General features: G+C 34.0%; 1 long non-coding RNA gene across 10 annotated transcripts; it reads right to left on the bottom strand.

Moving 5' to 3' along the window:
- Positions 1 to 9,740: 9,740 nt before the first annotated feature.
- On the bottom strand, positions 9,741 to 14,818 carry LOC115992837. Of its 10 annotated transcripts, none has more exons than XR_004092690.1 (7): positions 14,561 to 14,818; positions 14,042 to 14,411; positions 13,511 to 13,943; positions 12,431 to 13,112; positions 11,236 to 11,525; positions 11,090 to 11,139; positions 10,592 to 10,926 (listed from the first exon to the last, which is right to left on the bottom strand). It is a non-coding gene; the product is annotated as an uncharacterized LOC115992837 (long non-coding RNA). The 10 variants fall into 10 exon arrangements; XR_004092688.1 differs by having other exon boundaries at positions 11,236 to 12,840; positions 12,977 to 13,112; XR_004092691.1 differs by having other exon boundaries at positions 11,236 to 12,482; positions 12,977 to 13,112.
- Between the last annotated feature and the right edge of the window lie 161 nt (positions 14,819 to 14,979).

Raw genomic sequence — 14,979 nt, 5'->3', positions numbered from 1 at the left:
TTTTTGGAACTTTCCTGTAGCAAATGCCAAATTTATTTTGCATTTGCAACACCTCATGCAGCATGTTTTTTTGTGTTTGGTGTCCCAAATGCTAATGCTTTAAGATCAACTCTCAAATTAGCATATCACATGCTCTAAGCCAAAGAATGGCCAAAATCTCTTAAATTTTGAGACTTGCATTGTTCAAATTTCCCTCTCACCCACTAATCCTTTATACCCATGGGTTGTTATTGAAAATACTTTCTCCATTGTTGAGATGAGAAAAAAGGTTGTTCTTGGAAAAATCTCAAAACTCACAAATTTGAATTTCCTTGGATGTATTCTTGAGTCTGTGGGAGTTAGGGTGGATCTTGACATCCAAGAGGACACACACACACACACAATGACTTTCCTTTATTTAATTGCTACTAAGCAACTATACTTATTGTTATAATTGTCATATTTTATGACATTCCTTTGTTTACTTTCACTAAAAGATGAGTCATTGTCTCACATTACTTCAGAGAGCGTGTTGTGTATTTACTTAAGTATATGGTTGGGAGATATGGAGTAGGTGGGGGTTACGTGTCGGGCTTCTAAAATCTAAACCCACTCCACCCTACCCACACCTCCTCCTTTATTATATTTATATATATATATATATATATATATATTTATATATATATTTATGTTTGGGGCATTACAAGTTATCTTTCATGTCAAAAGTTGCTAAACTTAATTTATTTGCCACAATCATTTTCCTTGTATATCTGATTTTGCTTCCCTCTATTGGTATTAACCATCCATAGGTTTGGCTTATTCTTCAAACCAAAGTAACATATTGGGTATTCATATATAATTCCAAGTGTTGTTGAAGCAGGGGTAAGTGAAAAACCCGTTCGTCACAAGATAGATTGAACCTCCATCCTTCAGTGGATTCAAACCCCAATAGGAAAGGTTATCAAGATCGAGATCCTACATAGGAATGCTGAGAGGTTTTGGGATCAGATCATAAAGATGGTAAGATCCTACTTTTCGATTAAAAAATGTATATGAAAAAATATGTATAATTATAATTCATAATTGTTACTGTTGAGACCCCTGAAGATCTAGGTTAAACATTTATCAAACATATCATGCAGCGGAAATATAAATAAGACACAAATATGATGACCTAGGAAAACCAATGAAACAATCCAGTGTCAAGGTAAAAAATCTAGGAGAAACGATCCCAAGAGAACAATCCACTATATCAAATAGAAGTTTACAGTCAAGAATATAAAATTCATAGTAAACTTAAATATGATCATTAAACCTAACTCTGAAACCTCAAACTTCTTTGATGTGGATGTGCTCTAATATGAACCTTTAATTCTTGCCTTTGATCTTTAGTATGCTTGATATTTGAAGCTTGGGTTGCAACTTTATTCCATCGGTACTAGTAGTATTAGTGTGATCCTCGATATATGCTTGAAAGAGTAGAATGTAAAAAATCTCTCAAATCTCAAAAGATAGTAGCTCTCAAAGACTTGAAAATTGTGCTTTAGGGTTTTTCTTATATACCAAGTAAGTTTGGACTGAAATCCTAAACATTTAATGGGGTGTTGGGCTTTAAACAAATTTCTGTAGATTGCAACTCGATTACCAATCTCACGATCAGTCAAGCTCTTCAATTTTTCAATACTTCTTTTTGTAGCTTGTACATTCTTGAATTCTAACTTGTAGCACTTTAAACAATGTCTAATATGACTTCATAAACTCTAAGATCTATTCCTAGACAAATTTATGTACTCGATTTGCCAACACATGAATCATTTAGTACCTAAACATTTATATCTAAATATTTAGAACCTAATAATAATATATGTTATAAAAAATATAGAAAAAAGCAATTTTTGACACAAATTACTAATAAAAGGCAAAGTAAAAAATTACATATACATAACCGAATTTCAAAGTTCAAAGTTACAACTTATAAATACCGTGTTCTATATTCTAATACCACAAACATACATAATGTCTAACATAAACAACATAAAACAAATAACAATATTTCAAACAACACCACAAACACAATCAATCATCAAGACCAAAGTTTTGGTTATCTTGAATGAGTTTTTCAAAGTAGATTTGATCATTGTAGGTGCCTTTTTGTGCTATTGGGCTAGGCTTTCTATAGAGGGTAGGGGAGTTAGGCTTGGCTCTCTCCGCGAGATTCCCCTGGGACCAGTCTGTGCACAAGACCAAAAACTCCAAACAAAGAGAAATATATATACGTATATGTATAAAATAACAGCAGAATAACAATTAGTCCAAGAATGTTAGCAGTAGAAATAAATAGTAATAACAAAAAACATAATGACAAAAGTAAAAGGATTCTCCGCAGGATAATACTAAAAAGAGCTCAAACTCCAACTTACTTAACCTTATTACCCTACAAGGCCATAAAGTTATGTAGTTTGGATAATGAGTTAGAATAGCTAACCTTTTGATTGAGATGACAGAGAATATGGTTTTGTTTGAGGGAGGGAAAAGGTTACTTGGTGATGCATGTTAGATCTGTTGTGTATACTCTACTTTCTCAACTCTTTATTCTCTCTTACGTTTCACTTTTTTTTCCTCTTTCTCACTTCTTTCACTTTCAACTCACTATTCTAATTCTCTTTGGTACTGTGTTCTTCACACCATTGTTGGTTTTTCTCTTCGTTGTCTCTTGATTGTTATGTTATCATTTTCATTATGTTGTTCTCTCACTCTTTTTGCTGTCCTCTCCTTGTTCATGGGTACTATTCCATTTATACCCAAGATCAATCTTAGGTGATTTCCCTTTCTACCCTTACTTTCACCAACTATTTTTTCTGCCACAAGCACTCAGTATATTTTAGATGTAAACTAGTGGGTTCATTCCCACTATCTTCTGGCCACTAGTAGTGGGTTTAGTCCCACTACTTGCTTAGCGACAATCCTTCTTTCCACTTTTGGGCAGAAGCCAATCCAACCACAATACCACTATCTCTCTCTTTCCCATAACGATAAACCCTCATTTATCTCTCTTGTCGTTACTCTTTAACATGCATTAGATGGTTCCCACTAATTTTCTACCTGTTTTGGCAAGTATGCTTTCCCAGCAAAGCATCTCCCAAAACTAGGTCTTTTCCCCCCTCTACCAAACCACACACTACGTACCTTTTTAGCCATTGGCCTTGCCTCCTATGCATTGGCTGGGTTGCAGGTTAATACGACTCTAGTTGCTCCACTTCTTATTCCTTGGCTTTTTCCTACTCATGCGTTTTTATTGCCTTTGATTTTGTCTTGTTTCTCCTTCATGCATTTCCTACCATTATGGTTTGTCTTGTTTTCTTCTTCATACATTTCTTGCTGTTGTGGCTTTGTCTTGTTTCTTCTTCATGCGTTTCTTGTTGTTATGGCTCTGCCTTGCTTTACTTCCTCAGAATTAGAATTCATCCTTATCCTCTTATACAACGACATTATGAGCTTTCTGCCATATTTTGCGTTGGACTTGCTAACCCATTTTGCTTTCTTTTCTCTTCATTTATTCACTACATTAGATTGGGCCTGCTGGCCCTTTTGCTTTCTTTTCTCTTCATTTATTCACTACATTGAGTTGGGCTTGTTGACCCATTTGCTTCATTTTCTGTTCATTTAACTCTATTAGGCCTCACTTATTGGGCTCCATTTTGTTTCTCTTCCTTTGGGTTTTTCTAATACCCATTTTACTCTTCAAGAAGGACCTCTTATTACTCATCTTTATTCTCAAACTTACTCTTCAAGAATGGTCTCCTATTACACCACTCCCAAAAGGGGCCCATGGGCCGACCTTTAGGCTTTATTTTTTATTCTCAAAATACTTTTCTTTATTAGGTCATCACTTGGACCTTATTTGTGCATTCTCTTCTCTTTGGGCCTTTATAATATAGGCCGATTACTATCTCTTTGCTCATTCTCTAACCCATCTCTTGGGGCTTTCTTGGGCTTTTCTTCTCATGGGCTTTTCTCCTCATGGGCTTTTGGATACAATTTTGCAAAAATGGGTATCAACAATCATCATAAACAACATTCTCATCATTGTTAGCAGCCATGGATAAATTAATCAGGATAATCATCAAAATCTTTTAATGACAAACACCAAGTCCTTCATTTTCTTTTGGTGCAAATGGTTTCTTCTTTTTATGTGTACCTAAAAACATAATAAATTTAATATTTTATCTTCTAATAATTACAAGATTTTGATAACAAAGCAAGTTATTAAAATGTATTTCATAGTCACAAATTTACTATTTCTTAAAGTTGTGTTTGCAGACTTTCTCTTGTGGAATTTATTTAGACATTGCATGATTTATTTATTAAAAAATTTTAGGACTATATAAAATGTTGCAATTTTTGTCATAGCTGTCCATGTTGCTATGATTAAAAAAAAAAAATTGATGTGAGACTTGAAATGCTTGCAACATTAATCATAAGTAAAAGTAGGGTAGATGGGTTTACGACTCTACTGTAACACCATCTATCATACAAAAAAATCTACCATGCATCAGGTGTATGTATCCCTCTCTCCCACATAGGAGCTTTTACATGGGGGTGCTCCGTGGTCAACCTCCTCTCCTGTAATAGCCAATAATAGCCTATCTGGCCACCATGGGCCATCTCTAGTCACTACACATTTGGGAAGAAATTTCTAGTAACACTGTTTAAGTGTTGTGGAAATATGTGTGAGTGAAAAAGTGTTGTAGAAATACGTGTTATAGTATTTAAACAACAAAAAATGTTGTTTAAACAATAGTACCAAACAGGTTAAACCATCTCAAACCCATTGTTTGAAACGAAAAATAAATAAAATTATCACGTGATTCTTTAGTTCTCAGCTACTGTTATAGCATTTTTCCATTGGCTAGCCATTAATATTAGTGGAACTTCTTAAATAGTTGGTTACGATTGTGCGATGGCTAATTATGTAGTTACTGTACGTTTTCTCTCCTCTCTCCCTAATTGCTTTTATTTCTACTTATCTTTATGAATAAATAGAGTTGTACATTTGTGTAATTATTCACTCTATTTATCAATAAAATCTCCTGCATTTTATTCAGAGACTGAGTTTTTTTTTTTTTTTTTAATAAGTAAAGACTGAGTTTTAATAGGGTATTAGAGCTCCAATCAAGCTCTTCCATGGCTACCAACACTAATTACAATACTATTGCTAGCAATGCAAGCGCTAGTAGTACTTCTCAGAGCACGTTTCAACGCCTAGTTTGGACAATGCTAAAATCTTGGTCAAAACAGCCTGTGTGCAAATTGACCCAACTGGAGAACCTCATTCAGTTCTGCCTTCTACTCAAGAGCACCTCAAGAAGCAACCAAGCTCCTAAACCAAATTAGGCATGGGCGGAGCCACATAGTGGCTTGGGGGGGCCGAGGTCCCTGCAAAAAAAAAAAATTTCCCATTAGACTATGAAGAAAAAATAATTAGGCCCCCCCAACCTTAGGCAGCCGGCCCCCCCTCCCAATTTCTCACCCATTCTCCTAGGCCTCAATCAAAAATTAGTAACATCCTCAGATTATAAAAAAAAAATAAAAAATTTATCTGTTCTACTTTCAAGAAAAAAAAAAAAAAAAGCCCAAAAAAAATTGAACTAAAATCTGAAAAAAAAAAAAAAAAATTCACAGAGAAGCCCACGGCAAGCTAAGCCCACGATGAGCCCAGTAGCTCGCTTACGGCAAGCCCACGCATTCTCAATCGAAAAAAAAAAAAATATTACAGAGAATCAGAAATCCAACCATCACGTCGCTGGCAGAGAAATCAAATCGGTGGCAGATACCACAATGCCTGATACTGCCTATACAGAGCAAATCAAGCTCAACAGCAAACCAAACACAAAGAGAAACACAACGAACACAGAGAGACAGAGGTTTTTATCTAAAAAAAAAAAAAAATTCCCAAATACACAAATAAAAACCAAACCCCAGCAAACCCACGGTCACGTCGCCGCGACGCTGCAGCTCGCTCGTCGTCGCCGTCGTCGCTTGTCCCTCATCGCAGATCGGAGATCGGCCTTTGCTCCGGTGCTCCCTCTGGCCCTCCCTCAAGGTATTTCTCTCTTTTTCTCTCTCTTTATCTCACTGTCACTAAAATGAAAAATGGAACGAAATCTTTGTAGATCGTCGATGCCAGACGGTAGATCGGTCATCACTCATCGCCGTCGGAGATCTGCCGTTGACTAGTTGCTTCCTCCGCTTCGGCTCCGGCAGTTCGGCCCTCCCTCAAGGTTTCTCTCTCTCTCTCTCTCTCTCTCTCTCTCACTGAATGGTTTAGACTGTTTATGAATCCTGTTCTGCTTGAGCCCTTTTATTCTTTTATCTTTAATATCATCTCACATTCTCACTCATTCTTTTTATTTTTTTGGCTGAACACATCTCAATCATTCATTGGTTGATTTTTTTTTTTTTTTCCTGTTTGTCTTTATCTTATCCGGTTATTCCTCATTGTTGGTCAATAGTCAATGTGTTGGTTTTTAGGGTAAACCAACATTATTAAATAATAATTAATATTTATTCAAAAGTTAATAATTAAATTATTAGCTATTATTTATTGCAATTTTTTAAGAATTGTTTAATTATTTATTGCTATATTTTAGGAATTGTAACAAAGGATATGTTATGCTAAAATTAATGACAAATAAATTAAAACTATATTGCGTAATTACCAACTAGGATTAAAGCATTGTAATTAATGATAAATAAATTAAAACAATATAGTTTATTGTTATGCTAAACAATAATAATTAAAGTTATATAATTAAATTAACCAATACATTATAAAAGATAAATTAATTAAATTATTTGAGGGGTTATTATTAATTAAAGTTGTATTAAAAATGGGTTGACTGTTTAAATTATAGTGAAAATTTTGTTTTTTCCTTGAGTATGAATAATATTCATATAACTAAGCAAAAATTTCTAATTAAAATTTTATTTTTTAAAATTCTTTTCAGGTTAATTGAGTCATATTTTTAAAGCTAAAAGAATTATGAGCAGGCAAATTGCCGAACCACGTAAATACTATCTTGTGTGTGTGATTGTTTTACTTTTGGCGTTTTGTTTTCTCTATTTTTTTGTTTCTCACAGGTTTGAAATTTCGGTTGAATTCCCAACATATTCAAGTATATAATAATATATAAAAGTTGATAATTTTTTATCCAATAGACTTAAAAATTATATTTGGTATATCTTTGTTACAACCCGGCCCCCCCAAGCATGTATTCCTGGCTACGCCCCTGAAATTAGGAGCTAACCACTTGTTCCATCAGCCTCTCTGCCATTGTCATTTCTGACGTGAACAGTACTCAGGGACTAGGCAGACACCAAAAAGCTGAAATTCAAGAAATACCATTCTTCCTCTCTGAGTTTCAATTACAACTAGAGGAAGCCATGACCAAATCATCCAAACTTCAACAAACTAGCTTCTAAAGTACTAAAAATGTCTAAAAACTAATTCATGAACGAAGCCTATGAATTCCTAAAGGGGAAATTTAGGAAAGCCTCTTTGCCACTGTCATTTCTGACGTGAACATCACAGGGACTAAGCTGACACCAAAAAGCTATAATTCAATAAATTCCATTCTTCCACTCTAAACTTCAGTTATAGCTAGAGGAAGCCATGACCAAATCATCCAAACTTCAACAAACTAGCTTCTAAAATACTAAAAATGTCTAAAACTAATTCATGAACCAAGCCTATGAATTCCTAAAGGGGAAATTTAGGAAAATGTGGTTTGGAGGGTGTAAAAAGATCTCCAGTGGAGCTCCCTGAAATAGGCTAAAAGCTTGACACTTGGCTAGGGGGTGATAGCTCCTACTCTTTGACACTCAAATCTTAGTTGCAGCAACCAAGTTCTAGCCCCATGTCTATCTTGATCTTATTAGCTGAGATCAATCTCCAAATCCTAGCACTTAATGACATTACCCAAAGAAGATAAAATACTCCAAAGCAAATTACACCATTTTTGGCCAAATCCTTGGTTGGATACTTTCAATTTCAGCTCCATTTGAAATTTCCCAAATGAGACAAACACTTAAAAAGGAGCTTAAACCATCTTTGGCCAAATCTAATTATGGATACTCTAAAAATTCCCTTGCTAATCAGAACCAACGTTTTTTTTTTTTTTTGGCCTTTGCTAATCTCTCCCTAAGCTCCACTATAGAAGGAAAACACCATCTATTCCATCTGGGGAGACGAAATCCTCTCAAAGTCTCCATCAATCTTGCTATTTTCAGCCCCTAATTCAAAATTAAGTTCATTTTTTTAGTTCATAAAGGCCCATCAACTCACAAACATTCCTTCTATTTTCTAACAAAACCCAGCACCATAAAGGTCTCATGATTAGCTACAATCAGTCTCTCTTCATTATGGCCAAAAATAGACAAGTTCATTTACCATTTTATTCCCATATCATCGTATATTTACTCACCCACTTATATAAAAGTAGTTTCCATCATTTACCATACATTCTTCCACATATTCCATCATGGGTATAAGAATCTTAAGCTGCGTTTGGATTGTGCTGATTTCCAGCGCGTTTGTGTTTTTCCCTCTTTTTTTTTTTCACGTGTTTTTAGACTTGTGGTTACTGTTCATGCACTGTTCAATGAACAGTAACCGCAAATTTTGACTTTTCAAACTTTTTTCAGCCAATCAGTGCACATCGTGTACTATTCACGGACATACAAATTTCACTTTTCAGTAACTTTTTCATTAAAAATAGGCCCCACGATATTATTTACACATTTAAAAATTATTTTGCTACAATATTTTTCAGTTTTCAGTTTCAGATATATCCAAACGGACTCTTAGTTAAATATTTGCTGCACTAAGCTAGAGGTCTTTCTCTCATTTCATTCCATCCTAATTTTCCCTCTTTTACTTGTAATTATGGCATATTTAATCATTGTTTATTGCCATTACATTGAAGGTTATGATGTCTTGGATATTGTGTAAATTTTCCCTTATGTTGACTTAATAATAATGAAGAAACTATATGATTTTTGATCATGTAAACACACTTATTAATCTGTCAGATGTCTATCGCTAGAGATTTATCATATTCACTATTGGACTATTTTCCCCTTGTGTACTTGTTATAATGGGCTTACTTTTATATTAACCGACTATGGAGGAAATGCATAATTTTTACTATGCAAATACATTTATTAATTTTCTAGATATCTACAACTGGATGTTTCTTTTGTTTACCGTTGGATTATTATTTAAGCACTTATTGCAGTGGGTCATCTTTTGTGTTAGCTTATCTTTGCGGGAGGTATTTTTGGAGCCTTATTATAATCTTTGTTGGATGCAACTCAAACCTTGAGCAAAAATGGACCTTTCACACTTCATAGATAGCCTTTGGGCCATATTCCAAGCCCGAAGTCAAGTTTTGGTTTTGGCTTCTTAAATATCATATTGGCAATGAAAAAATGTCCCCCCGACACACATCAAGTTCAATGTCAATGTGTTCATACATATCATCTATATATGGTAGCCTGCCGAGCTGATATGGTAGCCTACCGTTCCCCTCGTGCTCCTTTACATGCTATGACAAGAACTTTAACTATTCTTACCGATGATACCAAACTGATGATACAATATGAAAAAATATATAAAATTAAGAAAATAACAGCATAAATAAAATTTGAAAATTATATAAACTAGTGTTTAGCCCGCGCATTGCGCGGGATCATTTTACATATTAATGATCTTTGTATCCAACATAAACTTAGTTCTCATAATTTAGTATATTTAAGCATATAATATCCAATATCCGCTAAAAATTTTAAACATTACCCTCTTCAAATCACATCACGTATGTACTTTCATTCTCCAATAGACCACACACAAAAATCTAAACTTGGTGTACTTGTCATCAACTAACAGACATCATAACTTAGAAATAAGGGGAAACAAACAATAACAATTTATTACAGTGAAAATCATTTAGAAAATAGTGCAAACATATCCAATGCATTGGTATAACATTATTGTCTAAACATTTGAGACTAATCTTTAAAGTCGTGTCAGTACATTGAGGAGGATATTCATCAAGGGTTTGTTGTAAATGATAATTTGATGGGACATTTGTTCTTAATCTCTGGGGGACTATTTCTAATAAGCCACCTAAAAATTAAGCGAATTCAAAATATCACTGTAAGAAACAAATATAACACCGAATTTGTCAAGAGTTTGAGGAAACCTAACACAAAAAATGAACACAATAATTACATAATAGCAAGATAATAGGTCTGTAATTTAGATAATATATAGACCATCATGAAAATCTATTAAAAGGAAACCTTTATAAAGAATAGTCTCTTTGGACTTATCTTTATTCAGTTTTAATAGTATCATCACAAACTCATATAATGTGTCCTCTCCTATAATTCCAATTCACATGAAAATTGCTCTAGGTATTATAAGTTCTATTGCAATTTTGTTACAAACCGATTTGGAAGCTAAATTGATGCCATGCATAACCGATCGGCAAGTCCACATCAATTCACAACAAAAATGTACTCAATGTCTAATAGTATAGATCATTGTGAATTAAGTTCAATGCATAATTAATCATTATTCCTCACTAACAACCATAATAAACAGGACCCAAAAAGATCTAACCTTGGTAACTAAATCCAATACAATTGACACAAAAAAGTGCAGATAACATTAGATATCCATGCCCATCATTGTAAATTTAGTTTAATGTATAATTAAACAAATACCCATTAATCATTATTCCTCACATAAACAAACCCAACAAAATACAACAACCAAAAAAAACCAATAGCAGTACCAACTTCCCAAACTCCCCAAAAATTCAATTCCTTTCACCTCAGTTCACCTTGGCCTCCTTCCCAGTCCCATTTGCTTCCACCTTCTCCCTTAAATATATTTTGATAGTTGATAATTTTAAAAAAAATTAAAAGGCCTTCACAAAACTTTAAAAAAATAAAATAAAAAAAACAATAGTGGTATTTATTGAGAACTTATAAAACTTGTACATCAGTAACTATTGAATCTGAAATACATTCTAGAATATCTTACCAAGTACATGAGTTGAGTATGCTGTGTCACCTCAAAAGAATGCAATGCACCTGAGAGCATGGCGAGGAGTTAGCAGGTCATGCAGAAGGTTTTCAATCTTAAAGCATATTAAGTTCTTGAATGATGGAGCTATCTTCATACTCTACCTCTAGGTATCATATTGACAAATGCTTGGCAAATTCCAAGGCTTTACACATCCCCAAAGATAGCACTTCCACTCAATCATTACTGATATCCAACAAATCTGGCAGCCCCCAGATAATTGCTCATATACCAAACAGAAAAGCCTTTCCAAAGTTTTTTTATGGGAAACAAATTCAATAATCATCAATTCTTTTCAAGCATATAATAGTGAACCTCTGTTGTGTTGCATAACCTGAGTCTTTTTGTTTCAGCCAAAGTTTAGTACACCAAACCCAGTAATAGAGGATGCACACTATCAAATATTACACAAAGTCATTAGCGAACTTACTGAAACCTTGCTCGTAGGTCATGTGAAAAATCCATTAACAAAAGTTATAAATTCTAATAACTGATCTAAATATACTGATTATACAAATTACCTTTTCAATATTCAGATATCATAAAACACATAAAATAGTTCTTGACAATGTAATAAACCACATAAAATAGTAATAGATAATGTCATAAGCCAAATAAGTTAAACAAAAAATACCCAATAATGTTTCCTTTTTTACTGAACACCATGAGCTTTCTCTTTATCCCATACCAAGTGACTTTTAGGCATTTGGGATACCTTCTAGATCTACGATGCAACAATTCACGTGAATTATATTACTGATCAAAAATTGGCTAGCCCAATTGCAATTATCAATACAATAATGGAAGGTTAAATTGTCAAAATTAAGGTGGAGTACAATTGAAAAGTTTATTATTGAGCTCCTTCTGGTGTAGGGAAGGGTGCTGCCTAAATAGCCTATTGTAGGTTTTTTTTTTTTTTTTTTTTTTTTTGTGCTTATTCTCATAATTTAATTTCGTAGGCTTGTCATCAGATTTTTTTTTTTTTTTGCTTATTCTCATAATTTAATTTTGTAGGCTTGTCATCAGATTTTTTTATTCTTAAGTTGATACTAAAAGAACATAAAGATGTTTGAAGGTCAGTGTTATCTGGTTTGTTAGTTTTGTGACTCTAGATGGTATTTGGATTGTTTGTTAGCTTCATAACAAACAACTCAAGCCTTTCAATTTCCTTTTTGACAATATCTAAATCACCCAAGCTCCACAATTGAGCAAAACATTTCTATCTCATACATGGTTCAAGTAATAGTTATGAAAATTTAGACCAAAAAGGAAGAACATGCAAATGAAGTCTTGACATACCTAATTGGCAGATTTGTCTAGAAATTTAGACCAAAAAGAGTTATAGGAGCACCTATATTAGAGGAGCAATAATTACTTCACTGCAAGGACATTGAGGAAATTAACAAATACGCATGACATCCAAATGCTAGGTGAACAATGCTTCATAGAAAACTAAATTTAAAAGTGTAGATGTGATATTCTAATAAATGCAGAACCATTATCTTTTGCCAACTGAGAAGATGGGGGAGCCAAAGAAGACAAAGGCAGAACTCATGTAATTTTTCAATTCACTATTATAGAGGAAAGAGCAAATGACAAAAAGGATAATATTAGATATTGCATGGCCCAAGGCATCACTTGGTGGTCATGTCATCAAATTGTGCCTACATTGTTTCACACTTTAGACTTTAGAGTGACACAGCAGCAACCTATTAAGGATTATTCAAAAAAATACCAAGAGTTAAATGCAAAACAGAAATTAGACAATGGAATAAGAGGAAATGGTGATTTTCATAACTGCTCTATCTAATTCGTTAAGTAGATGCAAAAAGAAAGCGATTGTACCCAAGATCCAAGTTGTTTTCTCCCTTGTGTGCATAACATACTGCCATCCAACACCTGAAGTGGGTCATCAAACATAAGTTTTAGTATCTCAAACTGATGAAGTCATCCTCTAATCCCAAATGCTCTTTGCCTCAAGCTGCCATTAATATTAGTTTCAATGCTTTAGAAATATGGTGGTCTTATAGAGAATGAGTCAGGCAAACAAACATAATAAGGTACCAGAAAAAAAATGTAAATATATATATATATATATATATATATAAAAAGAACCCATAATTGAATGAGTTGAACTGAAGGGTTGCAACGGAATTTGAAGGAGTGTTAGAACGGCAGTAGCAGTTGACAGGGGTGATGAAAAGGCCAAACTGAAGGAAAGGGAAAGGGGAGATAATACTCATTGGGCATTCATGCTTTCATTTTCGTTTATATGAACATTAAATGGGACAGATTTCCGAATATTTAAATAATAACCCAGAACACATGTCACAATTTTTGTATGTAGAAAGACAAATTTAAAGGAAGGTAGAAATAGACCTTTGATAGAGTTCTGGGGTGCCCCATCCTTGTCCCCTGGAGACAAATAGAAAAACAAAAGAGTACATTGTACATTTGAAGAAAAAAAAAGTGATACCAAAATCAAAAGGAATTAATATACAAACGATAAAAAAAAATTTTTTAAAATTTTAAAAAAATAATTAAAAAAAAAAAAAACAAAACCCTTTCAGAGAATGAAATTGAAATAAGAAGAAGAAGAAAAGAACAACTTCACATAGGATGACAACCAAACAACGTTTTAGCAAAAGAAAATTCCTTGTTTCTCGGCAATCCTTCTTGACCTTTCAGTTTCAGTCGAATCTCCACTGTGCTGCAAACTTCTTTTTTTTCTCCTTCCCTTTCTCTGTATCGCAGTATTGCTACGAACTCTGCTTGGTTCCTCTATCTTCGTATCCCTTAATCAAAACCAAATCTGACCCAAAATACCAATCTAAATCATAATTAACACCCAATTGATTCTCCAAATAAAAACCCAAAAGCCTAAATTTTTTAATTTAAAACAGAACTTACCAGTAGCGATTCTGATGGTCGGGTAGCGAGTGCAGTTTTTGATCTCTCAATCTCTCTCTCCTTCTCCGTTCTCTGTCTCTCTCTTCTCTCGGTCTTTCTTTCTCCTTTCTCCGTGTAGCAGTCTTTATTTTCTTTTCTTTTTTAAGCAGTTACTTTCCTTTCCTTTTATATGTAGAGGGCTCCAAACAGTGTTTTGACGGTGTGAAACATTATCATTTATTGCTTTTAAACGATGGCGCAAGGTTTTTTTCTTCTCCTTCACTTTCTCTATATCGCAGTGTCGCTAGGGTCCGACCCAAGGACCCGCAGATCTCTGATTGCGCCTTCATTGCGAACCCGAGATAGCAACACGAACTCCTCCGAATCCGTACTGTTTGCCATACACACACACACACACAAAGATCGATTCAAATATGATTTTTCAAAAAAATTAAAAAAATTGAGGAATTCAATAATATAGAGAGCAAGAAACAAATACATGAATCTTGAATTGGAAAAAGATTGATTTAAAGAACAAACCTGTAGCTTGGATTGAAGGGATTGAATATTCTTGAAGAAAAAGATTAGGGTTCGTGAAAAGAGCGAGAGAGAGAGAGTCTGGGGATATTGGAAGAGACTGTACGGCTCTTCTTCATCTTGAAGAAAAAGATTAGGGTTCATGAGAAGAGAGAGAGAGAGAGAGAGAGAGTTTTGGGTCTCAGTTTTTGATCTGTCGGTCTCTGTCTCTTTCTCCGTCCTCAGTATCGCAAGTTTTTTTTTCTTGGGAGTATTGTAAGCCCTTTTAATTGTATTTTAACCCGTTAATTTTCCTTTTATACCCAGAGGCTTTTAAACGATGTCTATGTTTTGTTTTTTTTTATATTTGGGTGAGCGGGTTGGGGGGTGTTTGGTTTGTAGTTTTAAACAACCATTTTCAGTTTTTAAACAGCATTTCACGC

The sequence above is a fragment of the Quercus lobata genome, chromosome 5 (genome assembly GCF_001633185.2).
Source record: "Quercus lobata isolate SW786 chromosome 5, ValleyOak3.0 Primary Assembly, whole genome shotgun sequence".
NCBI classification, from domain to species: Eukaryota; Viridiplantae; Streptophyta; class Magnoliopsida; order Fagales; family Fagaceae; genus Quercus; species Quercus lobata.
This window is presented reverse-complemented; position numbering and strand designations above follow the sequence as displayed.